Here is a 22,291-nt window from a genome sequence, read left to right on the forward strand (position 1 = left end):
AATCTCTATGGGGTGTACTAACTTATACCTGATGATCCATGAGACTATGTAGGATGCTCATGAAAGGGCTTCAGTTTTTGCATATGTAAATCAATTGTCTTATGTTAGCTTAAAAATGTGTGATACATATACTCAAAATTAGATCGAATATTAGCATCATATATGAATTATAAATAGTAAGAGGTACATGTGAAGTTAATCAAATTAATCATTGATCTATCAAGAACTCAATATTGAATAGCATGGGCTTTGATCACATAACTATTCATTTCACTCTTGTAATTGATAATCAAAAACCCCCCTTCAATGTTAGCTAATCAACACGCCCCCCCCCCCGCCTCATTGATATTATTCTTCATCCATCTCATCATTAGGATCATCATCATCAACATCATCACCACCACTATCGTGGTCATTTTCGTCATCGTCATCATCATCACCACTATCATGGTCATTGCCGTCGTCGTCGTCATCGTCCTCCTCCCCATCATCATCATCATGATCAATAGCAACATCATTTGCATCAGGAGCATCATCGACTAACTCTCAATCGTGATCCACTTCTTCCTCTTCCTCGGTATCTTCTTCTTCCATTGCATTATACTTTATCAACCTTCCTCTTGGATCATGGCTAACAACAAATGACCAACCTAGTTTATGTGGAACCTCTAAGTAAAATACCTACTCACATTGGCTTGGAAGAACATAGGGCTCATCCCCAACTGGCTCAAACAACCTTGTATTAATCATTTAAAATATATTATCATGCTCAATAACAGTTCCATCAAGATCATTTTGATTGATTCATAGTCTGTGCCATTTGACGATGAAGAGAACTAATTTGAATTAATTAAAGTCATAGTCAATTATATCAACCAAAATGTCATAGTATCAATTTTGAGATTTTCGAGGATGTAAGTCATTTATAGATGAAATATTGATCACCTAGAATATTGCACTTATCCCAAAATCACAATTTCTCTTCGAGTCATCAAAATATGTGAAGTTGAATTTATAACCATTGCATAACATAGCCTTGTGGTGTTTCACCTACAATAATGTCAAACATGTATAAATTATTGCGAGTTCAAAAATATACGGTTGATTAACAAACTTATAAGTACCTGGAGATCTCTTAAACCATATGCTAAATCTATTTCCTTTTGTGTAACATTGGGATCTCCATTACAATGAACTTGATTAACCAATGAAGACACAGATTCTCAGTTTAATCTATGACTAGAATGTTGACATCATTCAATCCATACTATCATCTAATCTTTGATTGTTTGCAATAAACAAATGTATTACCTCCCACTCTTTAGCAACTGTACAAAAGTAAATAGATGACTTAGAACAAATTCATTTTGAAGATTAAGAATTAATTAACAATTATAACATCTCATATTTTATTACCTTTCACTTTCCTAAATCTATCATTCCCCACCAAGTACTCCCCTTCTAAAAATTAATGGAGTTAAGATCCCAAATGCAATCTATATGGATCTTTGCTGCAAGATTGGGAAGATATTGAGTAGCGTATACCATCATCTAGTATACCATATATCCCACAATCATATAACCCTCAAGACGTGCTCTTTGTCAAACCAAACCCTTCAAAAAATTTAAGTGTCTCTCAACCATCCACATTGACCTAGGCTATATAGGTCCACAAAATTCAATCTCCTCAACTTGGTGTACATGAGGCAGTGTTCTTGTGCATTGAAAAAAAATGAAGGTAAACACTTTTTCATTTCACACATTAGTAGACGAATTATTTTCTTCAAATATTTTATATCTTCTTTATGGTTTTCTTTAGATTACAACCACCTACAAGGGATTCAAGACACAAAAACAATTAAATACAAGATTGTACAATATATTACTTGTTTGATAAATTGAACAAATATCACTGTTTACCTCATGTATTTTCCAAGATCATATATCACTTGTTTGATATTACTGTTGAAATTATTTGGGAGCAATAGGGGTAGCACATACTACAACAATTTTCAATTGATCATTTCATTCTTTTCTAACATAATAAAATGAAAATTGAATGTAGTTTCACAAACAGATTATAAATACAAAAGAGTGTGACTTACCTTGATGAAGGTATGCCAATCATGCATTTTCGGCCCTTGCTCAAATTCACTTTTCCTTGATATGAGATTGCTTATATTCATAGTAAATCCTGTAGGAAATCAAAATTTTCATATGGCTTCTTTAATGGCATTACTTTGTTGCTTTGTTAATAACCAAGGAAGGGCACTTGCATTAATCCAATTTCCATTGTTATTTGATTCAATGATATTTTTCATTCCATGATTGGAATCATGAATGTCACTACAAATTTTGGCAAGTTTTTCTTTGTCACACCTTCCATCCAATATTTTCCACAGTGTCTTCTTTCCAATATGCACAGTATCAAACAAATGCACAATTTGTAGCTTCTCGTAGTAGGGCAACCTACTAAATTATTTGGGATAACATTTTAGTCCCTTTGGAAGGTGGTCAATGATGTTTTGACAACCTTCATGATAATCAATTACATAATTAGCCAACAAAACACAATCAAAATATATAATTTCAAAACATAACCCATTAGGTGGAGCAATACTACCTCAAATTCTATTATATTCCGACAACCATAGGTGAGATGTCATTCTTCGTGGATTTGATGTAGTCTCTTCTTTCCCATTGAAAAGATGTTTTTTGGCACTTCAAAACTTATGATTTCTATGGAGGAAGTGTCTATTCTCATCAAACACCTACTTTATTAAACTTTTGGAATGATGAGATTTCATCTTTGGACCAAATATTGAAAATGCAAATTTTCCCTTTGTTTTAAGACCTACAAGATAATGATACAATTGGATTAAATATGTTCCTTTTTAGAATTAATATTATTGCGTACAAGTAGATTTCAACATAGCATACCACAAAAATGTGTCAACCCTGGGGCATCATGAATTGTTCACACAAGCATTGCATAGAATTGAAATTGTTTTTGTCCAATTGTTCTAGAGATATCATATATAGTGAAACCATTCCATAACACCAACAACTCATCAATAAGAGGCGCAATATATACATTCATATCTTTCACTTGGTACTTACCTAGTTGAATGAACAACATCAAATAATTATTATGGTCATTTCACTCAAAGACTTATTATTATATGTAGATAATGATAAAATAATAAAATACCTAGAAAAATTATTTCCAACATAATGTGCTCCCTCTTTATTGATATCTATGGAGGAAGGCTATTTTTGATAACAAAAATAGGCCACACTAAGTAAACGGATCTCATCTCTCCAAATGGATTGACACTGTCAGTTGCTAGAGAAAGCCTAAGATTTTGAGGTTCTTCTTTAAAGTGTGGCCATTTTTCCTCTATGTCCATAAATGTTGAACCATCTATAGGAATTCAAATAATGTCATCTCAACTTCTATTGTGTGCATGGTAATCGATAAATTGTGTCAAGCTACTACACTTGAATAATCATTTAAGATGTAGAATAATGATGATGTAAAAAAAAACCTTGAGAGGCACCTTTTTTTTCGCTTGATCATCTTGATATTTCTTTGTATGACATTCAAGGCATTCTATTGAATTTCCATGTTATTTATGATAAATAACATGATCTTCAGGACCAACATCTATCGCTTAATACTCAATTCCAATATGTTTCGTAGTGGCACATTATTCTCAATATGAGCGAAGGAGAACATTTGATGGTGGTAACAAATAGTCACCTATCAATCTACAAAAAAAATATAAGTCATTAGTATAAACAATCTTAATGGTACATATTTCACCTTTTATAGACTATAATGATATATATGACAAACCTTAGCATACGTGACATTTTTATGTTGGATAAACCATTCATAACCTTCAAAAATTAACCAAAAACAATACAATAGAGAGAAGATTTGATTTGGATCCTTCATAAAGGGTCATATTTGCCTTCTCAAGTAGAGGTATATCATGGACAGCCTTAATGTCTGATGAAGGGCCGCTCTGATACCACTTGATGAAGGTATTGCTCTGATACCACTGACGAAGGGCCACACCACCCTTACTAACTCATAACCAAGAATACAACAATATGAAGACCAAGAGAAAATAAAATGCTTCCCAAAGAACACTTTTATTATACTTGAAAATCCAATACCAATTACATTAACATTTTTGCAAGATCTCTCAAGATCCAATCCAAACCCAAGCTAGTCCAGATCCACACTCTGGTAGAAACCTCTGAGATCTCAACTTGCGCTCACAAGCCACCAAGCAACCACCTTTTTTCTAAATTGTAGCCACTAGCTCTTCTCACAAACTTTATCTAAGATCCAAGTGTAAACTGCCTCACATTCAGCGCTCTATCTACACTCACAACTCCACCATAATCCTGCTGTAAACTGCCTCACATTTGGTGCTCTGTCCACAGACTTAGGAAAACTCACTCTTCGCTTCCTCCTTCTCTTTCACACCTTGAAGCCTTCCAAGCTTTCCAAGCTTCACCTTCCACAACTTTCACCTTTCCAAGCTTTCCTTCCAAAGCTTCTACTTCCCGAGCTTCTCCTTCTCAAGCTTCTCCTTCTCGAGCTTCCACTTCTCAAGCTTCCATTTCTCAAGCTTGATTAGAAATGTTCATATGCCTTGCTTAAATAGGCACTTACCACCCAATGCATGACTTATCCACAACCTTCTAGAATTCCACCTACACAATATCCACAACCTTCTACAACTTCCATAACCTTCTACAATATCCGCAACTTTCTACAATATTCATAACTTTCTAGAATTCTTCCCACACCTCAATAAATGGAATGACAACCATTTTTTTTTTTTTTTTCTATTATGCCACCTATGCACCTCGAAAATAGAAATCCCCTTTTCCTTTCTTTTCTCCTTTTTTTTCCCTTTTTTTTAATTTTTTTAATTTATCCTCTAATTTTCATCACTTTCTCTCTCCTCCAGATTTTTCTTCTTCTTCTTCTTTTTTTGCCAATTTTTTTTTTTCAATAATTTTCCCATGCAAGATGCTCCTACATCAGACTCCCCCGGTAGATAGAAAAGTGTGTCCCACACTTTAATGCCAAAAAGAAAGATCTACAACCATCTTCATCTTCACCAAAGGTTTCCACCTCAACGAGGACAAGAAAACCAATGTGCAAATCCTCCACATCTGCATCACTCTATCAAACACCAAAATATCAACCATCCAATCAGCATGCTCACTCCTAGGAACAAACTGAACATAATACTTCATTAGCAAACTCCCATTCACATCAACAACTAGTGAGTCCATACTAGCAATAGCAAACTCCACATCAGCAGCCATATGTAGATCTCCATCAACACATGCCAAACTCTCTACACCAGCAACCTCATTGCTCACAACAAGATGCTTTGCAAGATACAAGTCACCACCAACAACTGGATCATCCACGACCGAGTTCTCGACAATCTCCATGTCAGACTCAACCATTTGATCATGAAAACCAATCTCCATCCCAACATCAGCAAGGTTAGGAATATCCTCAGCAACAACCTCTATTTTCTCTACAGGTTCTGCATCAGGCTCCACAAACTGATCAGCAAAACCATCCTCTTCCACCTTGACCTTCTTAGCTTGATCAGCCAATCTAGCATCCAACCGAGAAATCATCTTAGAAAAATTCCTCTCCATTACATCATGGATTTTCGCAATAATTTTAGGGTCCAATCCTCTTGGAGCCATCTCCCAAGATCTTTGTAAACCCTTTGCAACAAATCCTTCCCATGCTCCTTGTGACAACCTTGAATTGTTTGCAAGTCAGATTGCAACCTGCCACCTCGCATGAACAATCAGGAACCACATCACAAGTTTAGGATTGCGGATTTGCAATCCACAAGCTCTCTATGATCATGCCTCAACAATTCAGTCTTCCATCTCCGCATCCATCGATCAATTTGCATGTCCTCCCAAAGTTCTGACCTGCAAACTACCTTAGCTTCGGCAATCTGTTTACACACTCCCACTCTAATAAACTTCACCCAACCAAGGTCCTAGTACAAACTGCCTCAAACTTTGGCGATCTGCTTGTACACTCAAGAACTCCTGCTCTAAGACCATTGATGAAGGGTCGCTCTGATACCACTTGATGAAGGTATTGCTCTGATACCACTGACGAAGGGCCACACCACCCTTACCAACTCACAACCAAGAATACAACAATATGAAGACCAAGAGAAAATAAAATGCTTCCCAAAGAACACTTTTATTATACTTGAAAATCCAATACCAATTACATTAACATTTCTATAAGATCTCTCAAGATCCAATCCAAACCCAAGCTAGTCCAGATCCACACTCTGGTAGAAACCTCTTAGATCTCAACTTGTGCTCACACGCCACCAAGCAAACTCCTTGTTTCTAAACTGTAGCCACTAGCTCTTCTCACAAACTTTATCTAAGATCCAAGTGTAAATTGCCTCACATTTGGCGCTCTATCTACACTCACAACTCTACCATAATCCTGCTGTAAACTACCTCACATTCGGCACTCTATCCATAGACTCAGGAAAACTCACTCTTCACTTTCTCCTTCTCTTTCACACCTTGAAGCCTTCCAAGCTTTCCAAGCTTCACCTTCTCCAACTTTCACCTTTCCAAGCTTTTCTTCTAAAGCTTCTACTTCCTGAGCTTCTCCTTCTCAAGCTTCTCCTTCTCGAGCTTCCACTTCTCAAGCTTCCATTTCTCAAGCTTGATTAGAAATGCTCATATGCCTTGCTTAAATAGGCACTTACCACCCAATGCATGACTTATCCACAACCTTCTAGAATTCCACCTACACAATATCCACAACCTTCTACAACTTCCATAACCTTCTACAATATCCACAACTTTCTACAATATTCATAACTTTCTAAAATTATTCCCACACACCTCAATAAATGGAATGACAACCATTTATTTTTTATTTTTTCTATTATGCCACCTATGCACCTTGAAAATAGAAATCCCCTTTTCCTTTATTTTCTCCTTTTTAAAAATTTTTTTAGTTCTCCTCTAATTTTCGTCACTTTCTCTCTCCTCCAGATTTTTCTTTTTTTTTTTTCCAATAATTTTCCCATGCAAGATGCTCCTGCATCAATGTCATCCTCATCATAATCATCATCATCATCACCACCACCACCACCATCACCAGTACCAAATGTGTCATGGATCAATGCATTTGTACCATCATCTTCAAATGTGTTTTCTGGCACATGATCATCATCTTCCATGGGATCATGATCTTCTCCTTCAACACTCACACCTCCATGTTCCTCCATATTTACACCTCCATTTTCCCTCATATTCACACCTCCATGTTCCTCCGAGATGTGGTGGTCCATATCACGTACTACCCTGGGGAGATCGATCTATATAAAAATGATGATAATCAAAACCCCATTTTGTGTTTCATATGTATATTAATTGAAAAAATAACATAACAAACAACTTACCAATGGATGATAATCAAACCACTCTTCAATGTGACCATTCTCCCTACAATTTCTCTTAGTTGTTTTGATTTTGATTCTTCTTGTCTTTAAGTCATTACAACTCCTGCAAGGACAATATCATTTGCCATTGCCTTCTCTTTGAAAGTTAGACAGCAATCTAGCGATTTTCTCCCTATTTTGATTAAATTCCCTTGTATTATCTGACATGATCCTTCTTCACGGGAATAACTTATTCTTGTACCCTTATTGAGTTGGTTGTACTTGTTTATATTTGCACATATATTTTTGAAAGAAAAATTTGGTGTAATTAATGTGTATATATGCAAAAATATTGGACATGTTGTACTTAATGTTTATATCTAAACATATGGTTTTGAAAGAAAAATTTGGTCTAATTAATGTGTATATCTGCAAAAATATTGGACATGTTGTACTTAATGTTTATATCTACACATATGGTTTTGAAAGAAAAATTTGGTTTAATTAATGTGTATATCTGCAAAAATATTGGACATGTTCTACTTAATGTTTATATTTGCTCATATGGTTTTGAAAGAAAAATTTGGTGTAATATGGTTTGTATCCTCGCAAGGAGACTGTGCCAATACATGCATGGTTACATCCTTGGCTTCCATTGTTGGGCCAACGTATGGAGCCTTTATAGCCAACCATTTGTTATAAGTTGGGGAATGTGCTTTATGTCTGCCATGCAAGTGATGCATCTGCATATGCAATTTTATCACCTTGGAAAATTGTATTTGATCCTGCTAGCTAGGAATACTTGATTGTTCATTTTATTGTACCTAATCTGATGATAGTTCCATAAGAATTTGTAATCAACCCACCTAATCAACAACTAGACCAATTAAACTAGGTTGTGGCTTGGGCATATGCTCTTCTCATTTATCATATGGTTGCAATGTTGGAGGCAACATTTTTTCCAACGTGGCAGTAGATTTTGTATCATTGGCTTTGTTCAAATCTTTATTTTAATAAAGTAACACATTGGTTGTGAGTGTGGAAAGGCCTATTTCACCCCAACCTTCTTGCTAAAGAGAGGATAATAATTCAGCTAAATGTAACCCTTGAAATGATGAATCAAGTTGTAGAGAGTATGATGGTGGAACAACCTAGGGCTAGACAGAATGTAAGTTATCTTAGGGTGATGGAGCAACATTAGTTTGAGGCACTTCAGCAACAACAAGCAGTAATAGCATATGCTCAACAATAAGCCTCAACTTCCATGGGCAGTGGGATTCGCCTAAATAATTCCATGGGTGCACCTAAGTTGAGTTGAGTACTTAGGGATTGCCTAAGCAATCTAATTCTTCATATTTTTGTTGTGTGTGTGTGAGCCTTAGGGCATTTTTTGATGTGTTGGATATAAGATCATGTTGACCATAGTAGTAGTATAAGTGGGCTATTGTTCATAGGGTCCTAAACCTTTTGGCTAGGTGCAATTAGGGGCTAGCAAGACGTAAAGCCCTCTAAGCATGATGATGACATCATCATGAGGTCAGTAGAGTTTGGGATGGATTGGGATGTTGTTTTTACCTTAGTTGAGGTTCTTGGTTGAGTTTGGGAATCAATGGAGGTCATTTGGCTAAAGTTGGGAAAAGTTGCTAAAAATATGTAAAGAGAGAGAGTACAGTTAACATTTATTATTAGGAGCTACAAATTTTATCCAAATATTATCATAGCACATGTTCTCTACTACCAAAGTTAAGTTGAATCCATTCAAAAGTCTTTATATTAATCAAGTTTTCATGAAATCTCCTTTTACTATATTTCCTACACAAAATTCTTTCTTTACTACATTTCCTACACAAAAATCTTACAAGAAAGAGATCTAGCTCATTTTAAGAAAATGGTCATAGTATAAGAGAAGAGGATGGTCCCAATATAAGAGAACATACTTCTATTTTCTATTACTAAGAAAGAACTTTTAATTCTCTAAGGAACTTTATTAAAATGCTTATGTCTCCTTTATCTATAAAAATAAGAAAATAAAGGAAACTTGTGAAACTTAATTTAAACGAGAATGTTAATTTAAGAAAATGGGTTGTCATTAAACATAACACACTAAGGAAATATTTAAGCTTGGAAAAAAAAAGTCAATTTTAACTATTTATCACTTTTATCCTAAGAATCAAATTGTAGTATGTGATGTTTAAGTTGTCAGCAAAAATGTGTCTCATAATGTCGTGTTTGATTGTGTTGTCATCAGTTGAAGGAGGTAATGATCCACAAAGTACATTACTATGGACAACTAATGAATATAAATTAGTTAGCTTACTAAATTCTCTTCCCTCGTAATGATCCACAAAGTACATTACTATGGACAACTAATGAATATAAATTAGTTAGCTTACTGAATTCTCTTCCCTCCAACCTATTATTTTCCAAATTAAGGTCTTAGAGAAAAGAGAATTTGGACAAGCCTATAGGGATCACTTCACTTAGGAAGTTATTTGCAAATTACCCAACCTTAGAGGAATACTTTCATTGAACACATTGTCATTTAATAGAAAATGTGTTTAGGAAAGAAAGATCCCACCTTTAGAATAAACTTTAGAATGGCACACCACTACATTTGCTCCTATCAAGTTTGGATTTACTTTAGATGCCCAATTAAAGGTCAACCTAAGAGTTCCCACTTTAAAAGGTTTTTGACATGCATTGCTTCATTTATTATCTATTTTTGGCATACCCCTGTAATGGTTGAACTTGAATTTAGTTTTAACTTCAGCCAATCTTTAGCATAACCAAACTTGTGGTGTTTTTATAATATATCAATGGTGTGACACAATTTGTTCCGAGCAAAATGTTTGAAGCAAGAAGCATGGGAATTTTTACTTTAGGGTCAAATACAATTTACGTGGCTTTCACATTCAATTATCTTTGAATAAGACCCAAAGTTAATTGGAGAAATTTAGAATACCATGCTTAAATCAATGTGAACTTGACTTCACAATCATATGGAGGAATTAATAATTCCATTAAATTCTATAATGCTTACAAATAATAATGCCAATTAAATAGACTAATAATAGGGTAATTCAAATTGTAAATGAGATGTTAGAAATTTGAAAGCACTAAAGATTTAGAATAGAAATTGTTGGTGAAGAATTAGAACAAAAATTGTTGGAACATTGTAAAAGTAAATCACATTAGCTAGATAATATGGAGGGGTATGTTGTTCATTTCAATTTATGTAGGAGATCATATTAGCTACCTCACTTCAAATATCTTATGGAAATAAATCACATTTATAATCCATCTCATGTTAGAATGAAAAGTACTCATTTCTTGGAAATTGCAAATGCAGATATTTGTAGCTTTTTTCAATCTTACAAAATGCATTTCAAATACCAAATGAGATCAAAATGCATTTTATTTCTATAATAAGCGATAAAGAACCCAAATCAAAAATTGAGTTCCCTCACTTGGCAGACATTATCAATACATCTGTTGTAGAAACAGAGAAGAAAAAGGGGAAATAGCCCCAATGAAAACAAGTAACTTTCCAAGGAAGCCATTAGTGTCTAAAGGATTTGGAATCCATTAATTAGTGTTTGAAGTGATTATAAAGGAGCAGTGACTGAGTGAGGTTCAAAAATGTGAGGCTCAACGCCCTAACAAAGAATTTTCATAGATATATGCTTTGTGCATGCTATTGTACAAATTCCACTAAGCTGACCAAATGAAAGGGATAGCACTCAGTTTTAATAATTTAGTCTTGATAATTATCATAATTATATAGATCAACATAAATTAAAATGTGTGTGAAATTGTAATTTTTAAAATTCAAATAGTTTGTGGACTCATACAGAAATAAAGTGGAGTGTACTGATTAAATGATAGACTAAATTATAAAACCTTATGTTAAATTCTCTTCAAAAGCACTATATATCATTATTTATTTATTTTTGTCCATTATTTTTTATTATTTTTTGGGAAAAAAATATGTATAAGCATCAGATGAGTAAATTTTACATATTTCTAATGTTCGATAAATATGATAGAATTAGCCTAATCATTGTTTGATTTTAGGTTTTCTATTTGCTTTCATATTTTAAATTTTTATATCATTCTTAAAAAGACATTTCAATGTATTTAAAAAGGATTCTAAGAGGCTTATTATTATTATTATTATTATGTTATGATAATCATTTACTAGAATATGAATCATTTTTTAGATCAATAGTTATCTATTTGTATATTTCACAGTTGAAAAAATGTTAGTAATTGGAAAATTGTGTAGTTTTATAAATTTCAAGGTGAGTTTTCTAGGGTTTTATATTGAGTTATCTAATGTCCTTGCATTGAATTTTTTTTGTTGGCATAACAACTATATCTTCTATATTTATATAAGATCTCACCCTATATACTTTTGGTATGGTAGCAAAATCTACATTTTCTACCATGTTGAACATTGGTTAGTTAGTGGTATAATAAGTATTGCATTGTCTCTCTTTATATTGTAGCAACACTTGTTGATTTTGACTTTTAAATATGGTATGAACAGAATGATAGAAATGTTAGTAGGAACTCGATACTTGCAATTACTACAAACTATTTGAAGGAATTAAAATTGTAGGTTTCTAAGCTAGAACAATAGAACCAAATGTTGTAGGCATCGATTACCAAAAATATCTCAATTAACAATAAATCACATGAGCAGTCATTGAGTTTACAAAACACAATTATCTATTGTAGTAGTGAAGTTACTTTGGAGTAGTGCAAGGAGAATCCATGCTTGGTGAGCATAAAAACAACTATGCAAAGTGATTTGCTCACATGCCCAACTAGTGTGCTGACGAAGTAACTACAACTGTTACAAGAGGAATTGGAGGTCATTTCAATCCATTCCAATACATAACTATTTCAGTTTTGTTCTAACATTCTTGTAACATCAAAGGTATGGACTTATTTGTATATGCAATATCAAAATTTTGTCCATCTTAGTTTTCTTTTGTGTTGCATACAAGAAATAATGTTTCATTTGTTTTTGGATTTAATAAGATGCACCAGTAGTAACTAAGAATTCATTATATGTTTCATTTTGTATATGTGCAAAAGTAGGCTTGGAATATTTACATGTGGCAAAATCTTGGTAGCAAAGTTAGAGAGTCTCTATTACCTAAGCTATCTAATACCTTGAATAAACCAAAAGCTAATTAATACCTAGGTTATCTAATACCTAAACCAAAACCAGAATGATAAACACAAAAAATACCTAATGCAGTAGGCAAGGGCAGGGGCACGGCAAGGTAATGACAGAGCAAGGGCATGACAAGACCTTCATAGCTCTCCAATATCAAATGATTTATCAATCAATCAAAATTGTAATGGCAAGGTAATGGAAGATTAACAAGGACACAACAAGACCTTTGGAGCTTTCTAATATCCCAATCAATCAAATGCATAATGATTTATGTCATGGTTTCTTTCTTTTTTGTTTATTTTATAGTTTGATTAAGAGGAATCTTAGAAATACTAAGAGGATTGTATCCACATCAAGCATTAAAAGAAAATTGCCTAAATATTTTCCAGTGGAGACAAAGATGTAAACAACAAGGAAAGGAAATTGGATTCATGGAGGAGAGATTATTAATCACATAGCTTAAGGAAAGAATGGAAGAGTTGAGAAAAGAAACCATTCAATAAATAGAAAAATAAAACCTGATATTTAGTTCATGTCGAAGGCAAGGAAAATTTAAGCAATTGTTAAGTGCTATAAAAGCTAATAATTTTTACACTAACCAATAGAAGTAAAGAATTTTTTGAGGTCTAAAGTCTTTTTATAAAGTTCTAATTCTTGGTACATATCTTAAAACATAAAGATGGAATTTATTTAAAATCTTATTGGTTGGTGTCGAAAATAGCAAGGAGAAAAATACTTTTTTTCTCAAATAAAAATTATAGAAAATCTGAACCATTAAGTCGGCTAACATTAATGAGGAAGCCTCTAGATTAAGTCAGCTAGCATCAATGAGTAAACCTCTGGAATGCTAGAGTTAATGGTAAAATCTATCGTAAAATCTCATGTACTATAGAAATTCAAAGCTCATACGATCTAAAACTCAAGCAAATGAAGACATATTAATTTCATATTGAAATATAATATTGTCGCCTACTTGAAATATGCAAAGGACACGACACTAAAATGAAATCAACATAAGGGTTGCAAAGGCTTGTAACTGAAGCATGTAAATAAGTAGGGCATTGATATTGAACAAGGGGGATATCAAATTATAACAAGTGAGATTCAATGCTAGTGTAAGACCATTTGATTTTAGAGGGTGGTATTTTGTGGTCACCATTTGAATTAAGGGAGTCCACAGTGGTCATTTCAAGTTGCAAGGTTGACCCATATTTTTCACAAACAGGTATGTGCTATTTAGCGAAGATGTTATTTGTTTTTATAGTCAATTAGGCTAGGGTTGCAGTGTTGGCATATAGTCTCCTAGTGCCATGAAGGTCTACAAATTAGGGGCCATAAGATGACTTCAAAGTCGATGTTTTCTCGATAAAACCATAGAAAGTCATGTAAAAATAATAATAATAATAAACATACATGTGTTTTGATACAAGACATTTAATAGATTGTACATAGAGATCAATTTGGGGAAATGAATGGGTTTTTGCAAGAATTTCTTTACTCATACAAAAACAAATGGATTTTTAAGAAAAGAAAACCTAACAGAAATGTGGCCTCATGGAATCCGTTTACTTGGCTCGAGTATAAGGTGAATGCTAGCTATTTAATTAACTCTACTTTTCCCTTGGCTTCTAGCTCTAGCTCAAGTATAAGGGAATGTGAATCACCATAGCTCCTCTTCACACATGCAACTAGATTTGGGAAAATGACAAATAATTTTTCTTTTTCCTTTTTTTGTTTATAATCATGCGTGTGTCGCAATAACGATGACCATGTCATAATTGCGATGGTGTCAGGGACACTTGCAAAAAAAACCATGAAAATTATCACAAATTACACTCTCATTGCAAACTGCCATCGCAATTTGACCCCAAATGTTGTAGTAATCTATCATCTTTTCTTATGACTGATACACCATCTTCTTCTTCACTCCTCACTACTTTAGGCAATTCCTAAAGTATGACTTTCTGCATCAACTTGTAAGATATTTTGACCAACACATTTGATACAGAGATACATCTTAGCTTAAGTAGCCTTAGCCAAGGGAATCACCCCTAATTTACCACTCAAATATTCATTTGTATCCTTAGGTAAAGCTTTATTGAAAATGTTAGCTATTTTCTCCTTGGTATTTACATATTCCAATCTCACTTTTTTATCTTGAACTAGTTCCCTCAAGTAATAATACTTGATAGCAATATGCTTGGTATTTGTGTGCATTACAGGGTTCTTTGATATATTTATAGCACTTGTGTTATCATAATAAACAACAACTAGATCAATGATCTCTTCCTTCATTTCTTTAACAATTGCTTGATCTACACAATGTTAGAATAATTGACTGTTGTTGCTACATATTCAGCTTTTGTTGTTGATTTTGAAATCCAATTATGCTTCTTGCTTGTCCATGAAACCAATCTCTTTCCTAGAAAGAAAGCTTTGGCACTTGTACTCTTTCTATCATCAACATTTCCTACCCAATCAACATCTGTGTACATTCTCAATTCAAAATGTGTCGTTCTTCTTGTAGTATAATCTATAATCTTTTGTTCCTTTCGGATATCTTAGTATCCTTTTCACTGTCATCATGTGATTCTCCTTAGGATTTTTAGAAAATCTTGCAACAATCCCAACTACTAATGTAATATTTGGTCTTTTGTGAGCAACATATTGTAGCTTCCCAATCATTGATCTATACAATGTCTAGTTCACATCAATAGAATCATCATTCTTAGATAGCTTATGTCTAGTAGTCATAGGTGTGTTTATTGGTCTTGAATCTTCCATCCCAAAGTTTTTTAGTATCTCCTTGATATATTTTGATTGTGTAATGTAGATACCTTTTTCATTTGATATACTTGTAAACTAACAAAGAAATTGATTTCCCCAAACATAGACATTTCAAATTCCTTTTGCATCTCATTAGCAAATGATTTACATAATGCATCTTGTTCTCCAAATATGATATCATCCACAAAAAATTCAGCTAACAATATCCCTTTACCACCTTCAGTTTTCAAGTATATATTACTGTTGTCATTAGTCCTTGCAAAACTAAATTTTACCAAATAGTTGTACAACCTTTCATACCATGCTCTAGGGGCTTGTTTTAATCTATATAATGCTTTGTGTAGTTTACATGTCATGTTCTTCTTATTGGGTTCAACAAATCCTTTTGGTTGTTCAATGTAAACCTCTTCTTCCAGTATTCCATTCAGAAATGTAGATTTGACATCCATTTGATATACTTGAAATCCTTTGTAACCAGAATATGCAAGTAGAGTTCTAACTCATTCCAATCTTGCAATTGGGGAAAATGTCTCCCTATAGACAATGCCTTCCATTTGTGCATATCCTTTGTATACCAATCTAGCCTTGTCCCTTGTGACTTATCCTTTCTCATTCAGCTTGTTCCTGAATACCCACTTGGTTCCAATAACATTCTTGTCCTTTGGTCTAGGTACTAGTGACCAGGTTTTGTTCTTCACTATTTGTTCAATTTCTTCATTCATTGCTTGAATCCAAACTTCATTATCTAGAGCATCCTTCATTATTTTAGGATAAAACTCACAATGTAAACATGTATCACTTCTTAGTATTTTCCTTGTCATAACTCTAGAGTCTTTAATTCCAATGATCTATTCTGGTGCATGATGTCTTCTCACATATTTTGCCAGTGTAGGCTCTTTTCTTCTTTCTTTTTCTTTAGGTTGATCTTGAAATTTTATTTCAAGTTTATCTTGTATATTTTCTTCTACTTCTAGTTGCTCAACATTGGCTTCTTAGCACTAAGAAGCCTCTTCTTTTATCTCGGCATCATTTTGTTGACATTCGACACCTACAGTATGTTACTCGATAGCCTGCTCTCACAACTCGACATTCATAGTTTGTTGTTGCTTGGTAGCCTTGTTCTTTGGCTCAGGTAAGGTGTAGGGAACACCTTCATTGACATATATATATGTGTTGTAATCTTCAAATTCCTTTTTTCATTCTACTTCATTCTTTTCTGCATACTCATCAACTTTCACATTTGCACTTTTCATAACTTTGTTAGTGTTAGAATTCTAACACATATAAGATTTTCTATTAGTGGAATACCCTAAGAATATGCCTTCATCACTTTTAGCATAGATTTTTCCATTTCTACTATCCTTCAATATATAACATTTGCTTCGAAAAACTTTAAAATATTACACATTAGGTGCATACCCATACCATAACTCAAAGGGTCTAATATTTGCACCCTTCTTGATTTGTACTCAGTTCAAAGTATAGGCTATTGTGCTTATAAATTATCCACAGTATTTCTGTGACAAATTCTTCTCCATCACTAGTGTTCTAGCATAATCCATGATTTTATTTGTTCCTCCTTTTAGCTATTCCATTATGTGGAGGGGTTCTAGGTGTTGACATCTGTCTCTTGATTCCTCTATCAATGCAGAATATGTTGAATTAATTAGAGATTATCTCTCCTCCTCTATCAGATCTCAAGTACTTTAGAATTTTACCTATTTCCTTTTCAACTCTTGCTAGATACCACTTAAACAATTGAATAACATCAAATTTTTCTTGTAGAAACATCAAAGTCGTCATTCTAGAGTAGTCATCAACAAATAGAATGAAATATTTGTCACCACAATAGCTTTGCACTCCAATTGATCCATAAAGGTTAGTATGAACTGGTTACAAAATATCATTAGATGAGTATGTCTTACTCTTGAAACTAGAATTTGACATTTTTCCCAACTGACATTGTTTACACATATCACTATCAAGTTTCTTCAATCTTGGTAACCCTCTTGCTCTTTTCATCTTACTAATGCTTACCAAATTATCAAAGTTCACATGACATAACCTCTTATGCCACAACCATACATCATCATATTGTGCAAATAAGCATGTCTCATCAAATAATTCTAGATAGAACAAGTTACCTCTTGTTTTTTCTCCAATTCCAATTAGTTCACTAGTAGCATCAAATATCTTGACCTTCTTGTGATGGAATTCAACTCTATACCCTAATTTTTTCAACTAAGAAACACTCAAAAAAATATAGTTAAGTCCTTCAACCAAATAAACATTATCACACCTAATCTTATTAGTCAATTATCACAAGACATGGTGCATCATTACTAAACTTGACACAACTACCTTTATATGTTTCCAAGGTTTCAAACTTACCTTTATCACCGATCATGTGATGTGAGAAAACCGCTATCAATTATCCATCTATCAACTTTACTCACATACGAAATTAACTCAGTTTTCTCATCTCCATCAAAATTTTCTTTCATAGCAACATAGAGAATGTGTTCATCATTACTATCAGATTCATTGTCAATTTCTTCTTCACCAATATAACAAGTTTTTTTTTTAATCTTTATCGAGTCCTTGTTTCTTTTGTTGTCTGTGTCATCTCTTCTTCCTATATACTTACTTTCCCTTCTTTCACCCTTGTCTTCTCTGTTAGGACATCTTGCAAAAATATGACCAACCTTGTCACATGAAAAACATATTATAGGAAGTTTACCTTTGAATTTTCCTTTGCCTATTGGAAGTCTTCTAGTCATTGATGCTTCAAGATCATCAAGATAATCATCAGTGATATCACTATCACTATTCATACACTTTCCTTTTCCTTTCTTTTTAAGAACTAGTTGAGATTTGAAAGTTGATTCAATAGTAGCAGGAGTAAAATTATCAAAATTTGACAATTCAAAATAAGTAAGCCTATCCACTAATCCTTCCAAAGTCATATTGTTACTAGGAGTACATTATAGTTCTTGTATTGCAGAGACTCTAATAGAATATATAGGAAGTAGGGTTCATAGTCCCTTGTTGATCATAGTTTCATCGTCAATCTTTCCATTATATCCTCTTATAGAATTGACCACCTTTTTGACTCATCCATAGTATTGAGCACCGGTTTCACCTTCTATTATTCTCATCTCATCAAACTTGTCCCTTAAGCTTTTTTATTTTGCTCTTAAAACATTTGTCTCTTCCATAGATAGTTTGCAGTGTATCCCACATTTGCATGACATTAGTGCACTCCTTTATGTCATCAAACTCAATATAGCTTAGGATTAACGCAATCTCCAATATTGACTTATTGTGTTCTTTATCTCTTTCATATGTTGAGCTATCAAAGGTCTTGGTATCTCTATATATGCATTTTCCACATAGTGTATTGCTCCTTCTCCAGTTCCTGCTAGATGCAACTTCATTAGACTCTGCCATGTAGGGAAGTTCTCCTTTTTCAGCCTTGAAACTTCCATTTTGTACATCTTGATATTTAGCTTCAAGTGCCTTCAAACTTTTATTTACAAACACCAATGCTCTAATACCAATTGTTAGAATGATTTATAATAACTGAGAGGGAGTGAATTAGTTGTCCTCGGGTCCAAATGTACCAATTCAACTTTTAAACACTTCAAATACTTTAGATCTAAACATTTAGTACTTGGTCTCTATAACAAATAATTTTAGCAACATAAAACTTGTATTCCACTATCCTAATAGTTAAAAAATATGCAGAATGTAAAACATTAACAACAAAACATCTCAGGTAACATCCACACAAGTATGACATTGAGATTTAACATGGAAACCCAATTTGGAAAAAATCACCAGTAACATGCTACCAATTTATCACTCTTCTAAAGTGAGCTCTGTAAGGAGCCAACCCTGTTAAAGGTTACAAAACACATTATTAAATGTGACCTTGTTAAAGGATTTAATCACCCTATGAGGAGTGGCCTTGTTAGAGGGCTTTAGAAAATTCCATTAGAATGTCGCCTTGATTAAAGGATTTACGAATGACTATTTTTTATTTACGAATGATTGTTAGGTCAACCTTGATTAAAGCATTTCAATTTGATACAATGGTTAGAAAGTAACAATAAATTGATTCGATAAATACAACTCACTTTGCAAATACATATCACATTGTAGCTCATATGTCGATCCACTAATTGATCTCCATTATCATCTCTGTCTCTAATCTAATTGGCAATCCTTCAACCGATCACACTTCAACTCTTCATAACTCTTCTCAACCTCCTGTTTAAGTTTGCTAGTCAATAGCATCAACAAAACATCTACTTGTTAATCTTTATTATGTCATTCTTATACCTCCTTAAATAGGTAGTTCTAATCTTTTTCTTCTTAAAAATCATTGTAGGTCTTAGGGTTTGATTAGATTCATCGAATCCTTCCATCTTTTCATTTCCTCCTTTCTCTTCTAGAAACTTCTTCAAATTCTCTTTGAATCCATGCATAGAAATGCTCAAACACGGGTTCTCTTGAATTAAATTCTCCAGACCATCCATCCTTATCTTCAACATGCTTTCCATATTCCAAAAATTTAACTGTGTCAACTAGAAATCAAGATTTCCTCACAAAGAGAAAAATGTTGTCACTTGGCCAACATTGGGTTCTGAGGCTCAATCATCATTGAAGTACTTGGTCGATACTATCTGTTATGTTTAGCATATTTTCTAATACTCAGATGATATTTATGCTCGATTGACACTGTATTCTGCTCAGCTTATAATGTCGCTCGGTCAACACTAGCATCTCTTGGCATATACTTTTAGTTCCTTAATCTTTTTCTCTTTTTCTCGGTCAAGCTTATACATTTGGTACTCTAATAATAATTTCTTCTATTCTTCAATGCAACTATCTTCTCCACTTGGGTTATGATTAAACAATCAAATTATCTTGTCAAAGTCTAATTGATCAAGTGCCCATTGTAGTTTCTCATTACTCAACCTTTCCTCTGGGTCCTTTTGTTAACTCTTCTTCTCAAATTATCTTCATCAATAATCATGATATAACAATTGTTCTAATTGTAGTTCTAAGAATGTATTGGTTATACCAAGAAGGTCTTACAACCCATCATGTATGGTGTTCATTTGATGTAATTCAAGATCTTTTCTTAATAAATTGTCTTATTTTTAATTGTATCTTGTTGTGCTTCTAGTGTGTTATCTTTATTGGGGGTTTCGGTCATCTCCTTTGGGGATACACCAACCTTGTACTACATCACCTATGAATAGTTGTTAAGGGTAATGCTAATGCTGATTAATCTAGAGTATGGATCTAGAATGCAAAGAGACATGTGGGCGTGTGCACCATGATGGTGGACATAAAAGTGGACACCACCCAAAAAGCACCAAATTTGTCAATAACTTGATTGATTTCTTTTTCAAATTCAAAAAGTCAGTAGGATTGGTTACCACGCATAGTGGAAATACATTAAATACATTATAACCTGACTAGGTTTTGCCCAAATAGTTATTTTTTAAGCATTATAATCCATTTGCAACAATAACACCCGATAAACAAGGGAAGTTTAAAAGTTTTTTTTATCATTTTTATTTGCATTTCTTATTAAAGTAGGGTTTATAATTTATTTAATTTTTTAAAATATCGAATGCTTCAAAGAATCCTAGAAAATGAAATAGAGATGAAAGGCCACCTCTTGCACAAACAACACAATTAAACAGTGAAGAACTTCACATAATGAAGCACAAAACCCTCAAGTTATTGTAGGGAAAAAGAAAACCTCAAGTCGATGGTTCACAACTACCAAATCCCTAATAACCACAACAACCACCACCACATATAAACCCTCAACAACCACCACCACAAGCAATCCCTTTTCATCTCTCATTAGATCATGCAAACACTACACAAGAAGACCTCATCAACCACTTTTCACAAAATATCTCACATATTTCACAATTGGTCAATATGTTGAAGTCCTCTAGGCTTGATCACTGCTCAACCCTCGTCGATACACTAGAACAAATGGAAAATAATGCAAATGATGTGTCTAGGGAGGTTACAAAATGGGGTTCATGGAGGAGTAAGTGTTGTACATTTTATGTGGGTGGGTTATCATATGACTGATTGAAAGCTAAGGGGATACATAAAGGTGATAACATGCTCTTTTCACTGATCCTACTACTACAAAATCCCTAGAAGAAACTACAAAATCCTTTCCTATTGATTGATGCATTTTTAATAGGATGAAATTATCTTTTTGGATGGTTATTTATGGTATTGTACCTACCATCATCTAATGATTTTTAGGTTCCTTTATACTTTTTGAGAAAGATATATAATGAATTCATCCTTATCAAGAAGACAAATTACTTTGACATCCACCAGTTCTAGGGTAGAGGGAGAGGGTTTGTGCACAATAAACCTAGAGATCGTAGGGGTAAGATAGGAAGTTTACAACAAGAAAAACCATGGCTCATGTTTTAGTCCTAGTAGTCATAAAGGAGTCAATGGATTTATAGACTCTTCATGAAACTACATCATTGGCTAATGTTAATATTTAACATGTCATGTAGTTAGTCGAAAGAGTGGATGGGTCATCATCAGAGACACCTCCACCACCATTAGATGCACCATTTGGGTCATTGAAAACTGCACAACCTCCCTCATCATCACATTTACCATTAGGTTCATGCCTTCTTATGCCATCTACATCAACATCATATGCATCATGAGACGGCTGTGCCACCTACATCATCATCACATGCATCACAAGACTCAACCCAACTCATTGAGAATATTTGTAAAACATTTCCAAGGTATATGTGATGGG

This window comes from Cupressus sempervirens, chromosome 1 (genome assembly GCF_028749045.1).
Source record: "Cupressus sempervirens isolate cs-2001-9-10 chromosome 1, ASM2874904v1, whole genome shotgun sequence".
In the NCBI taxonomy this organism is placed as follows: domain Eukaryota; kingdom Viridiplantae; phylum Streptophyta; class Pinopsida; order Cupressales; family Cupressaceae; genus Cupressus; species Cupressus sempervirens.